Source organism: Arachis hypogaea, chromosome 16, assembly GCF_003086295.3.
Source record: "Arachis hypogaea cultivar Tifrunner chromosome 16, arahy.Tifrunner.gnm2.J5K5, whole genome shotgun sequence".
NCBI lineage: Eukaryota > Viridiplantae > Streptophyta > Magnoliopsida > Fabales > Fabaceae > Arachis > Arachis hypogaea.
In genome coordinates this window covers 43,091,508-43,094,512 of record NC_092051.1, presented here as the reverse complement: position 1 = coordinate 43,094,512, position 3,005 = coordinate 43,091,508, and the positions used below count along the sequence as shown (strand labels likewise).

At 43.1% G+C, this 3,005-nt stretch overlaps 1 non-coding gene across 1 annotated transcript; it reads left to right on the top strand.

Moving 5' to 3' along the window:
* Window positions 1–2,259: 2,259 nt before the first annotated feature.
* On the top strand, window positions 2,260–2,367 carry LOC112761325 (small nucleolar RNA R71). The gene has a single exon (XR_003181725.1). It is a non-coding gene; the product is annotated as a small nucleolar RNA R71 (small nucleolar RNA).
* The last annotated feature ends 638 nt before the right edge of the window (window positions 2,368–3,005 follow it).

Sequence of the window (3,005 nt, the reverse complement as noted above, 5' to 3'; positions counted from 1 at the left end):
AAGAGTTAATAGGGAAGAGTGTTTATTGGGAATAGAGGATGATTGAGAAGAGAGAAGAGAGTGAGTGGAGGTAGGTGGGGATCCTGTGGGGTCCACAGATCCTGAGGTGATCCTGTGAGGTCCACAGATCTTGAGGTTTCAAGGCATTTACATCTCTGCATCAATTTAGGCATGCAAAATGCCCTTGCACACAACTCTGGGCGTTCAGCGCCAGGTTGGTGCCCATTTTGGGTGTTCAACGCCCATTTGCTGCCATTTCTGGCGTTGAACGCCAGAACCATGCTTGTTCTGGGCGTTCAGCGCCAGGATGCTCCCATTCTGGGCGTTCAGCGCCAGAACTATGCTCTGTTCTGGCGTTTGAACGCCAGACAGATGCTCCTCCAGGATGTGATTTTTCTTCTGTTGTTTTTGATTCCGTTTTTGAATTTTTTTTGTTTATTTTGTGACTCCACATGATCATGAACCTAAGAAAACATGAAAAACAATAAAAATAAGAATTAGATAAACATTGGGTTGCCTCCCAACAAGCGCTTCTTTAATGTCAATAGCTTGACAGTGGGCTCTCATGGAGCCTCACAGATGTGCAGAGCTTTGTTGAGACTCTCCAACACCAAACTTAGAGTTTGGATATGGGAGTTCAACACCAAACTTAGAGTTTGGTTGTGGCCTCCCAACACCAAACTTAGAGTTTGACTGTGGGGGCTCTGGTTGACTCTGCTTGGAGAGAAGCTTTTTCTGCTTCCTCCCCATGGTTGCAGAGGGAGATCCTTGAGTTTTAAACACAAGGGAGTTCTCATTCCATTGAAGGAATATTTCACCTCTGTCAACATCAATCACAGCTCTTGCTGTGGCCAGGAAAGGTCTTCCTAGGATGATGGATTCATCCTCTTCCTTTCCAGTATCCAGGACTATGAAATCAGCAGGGATGTAAAGGCCTTCAACCTTTACTAACACGTCCTCTACTTGTCCATAAGCCTGTTTTCTAGAGCTGTCTGCCATCTCTAATGAGATTTTAGCAGCTTGCACCCTATAGATTCCCAGTTTCTCTATTACAGAGAGGGGCATGAGGTTTATTCCTGAACCAAGGTCACACAGAGCCTTAAAGATCATGGTGCCTATGGTACAGGGTATTATGAACTTTCCAGGATCCTGTCTCTTCTGAGGCAATGTCAGTTGATCCAGATCACTTAGTTCATTGATGAACAAGGGAGGTTCAACTTCCCAAGTATCAATGCCAAATAATTTGGCATTCAGCTTCATGATTGCACCAAGAAACTTGGCAGTTTGCTCTTCAGTAACATTCTCATTCTCTTCAGAAGAGGAATATTCATCAGAGCTCATGAAGGGCATAAGGAGGTTTAATGGGATCTCTATGGTCTCTAGATAGGCCTCAGAGTCCTTTGGTTCCTCAGAGGGAAGCTCCTTATTAATCACTGGACGTCCCAGGAGGTCTTCCTCCTTGGGATTCACGTCCTCTCCTCTCCTCACAGGTTCGGCCATGGCGCTTATGTCAATGGCCTTGCACTCTCCTTTTGGATTCTCTTCTGTATTGCTTGGGAGAGTACTAGGAGGGATTTCAGTGATCCTTTTACTCAGCTGGCCCACTTGTGCTTCCAGATTTCTATTGGAAGACCTTGTTTCATTCATGAAACTTACAGTGGCCTTAGATAGATCAGAGACTAGATTTGCTAAATTAGAAGCATTTTGTTCAGAGTTCTCTGTCTGTTGCTGAGTTGATGATGGAAAAGGCTTGCTATTACTAAACCTGTTTCTTCCACCATTATTAAAGCCTTGTTGGGGCTTTTGATCCTTCCATGAGAAATTTGGATGATTTCTCCATGTTGAGTTATAGGTGTTTCCATAAGGTTCACCTAAGTAATTTACCTCTGCTATTGCAGGGTTCTCAGGATCATAGGCTTCTTCTTCAGAAGATGCCTCTTGAGTACTGTTGGATGCAGCTTGCATTCCATGCAGACTCTGAGAGATCATATTGACTTGCTGAGTCAATATTTTATTCTGAGCCAATATGGCATTCAGAGTATCAACCTCAAGAACTCCCTTCTTCATAGGCGTCCCATTACTCACAGGATTCCTTTCAGAAGTGTACATGAACTGGTTATTAGCAACCATGTCAATGAGTTCTTGAGCTTCTGCAGGCGTTTTCTTTAGGTGAATGGATCCACCTGCAGAAGTGTCCAGTGACATCTTTGATAGCTCAGATAAACCATCATAGAATATATCCAGGATGGTCCATTCTGAAAGCATGTCAGAAGGACACTTTTTGGTCAACTGTTTGTATCTTTCCCAAGCTTCATAGAGGGATTCACCTTCTTTTTGTCTGAAGGTTTGAACATCAGCTCTAAGCTTGCTCAGCTTTTGAGGAGGAAAGTACTTGGCTAAGAAAGCCGTGACCAGCTTATCCCAAGAGTTCAGGCTGTCTTTGGGTTGAGAATCCAACCATAATCTAGCTCTGTCTCTTACAGCAAAAGGGAAAAGCATGAGCCTGTAGACTTCAGGATCTACTCCATTAGTCTTAACAGTATCACATATCTGCAAGAATTCAGTTAAGAACTGAAAAGGATCTTCAGATGGAAGTCCATGAAACTTGCAGTTCTGCTGCATCAGAGAAACTAACTGAGGTTTCAGCTCAAAGTTGTTTGCTCCAATGGCAGGAATGGAGATGCTTCTTCCATGTAAATTGGAATTAGGTGCAGTAAAGTCACCAAGCATTCTCCTTGCATTGTTGTTGGGTTCGGCTGCCATTTCCTTTACTTGTTCAAAATTTTCAATCAAGTTGTCTCTGGATTGTTGTAATTTAGCTTCTCTTAGTTTCCTTTTCAGAGTCCTTTCAGGTTCTGGATCAGCTTCAACAAGAATGCCTTTTTCTCTGTCCCTGCTCATAAGAAAGAGAAGAGAACAAGAAAAGAAGAGGAATCCTCTATGTCACAGTAAAGAGGTTCCTTATTGTTAGTAGAAGAAAAGAAGAAGAAATTCGAACACAGATA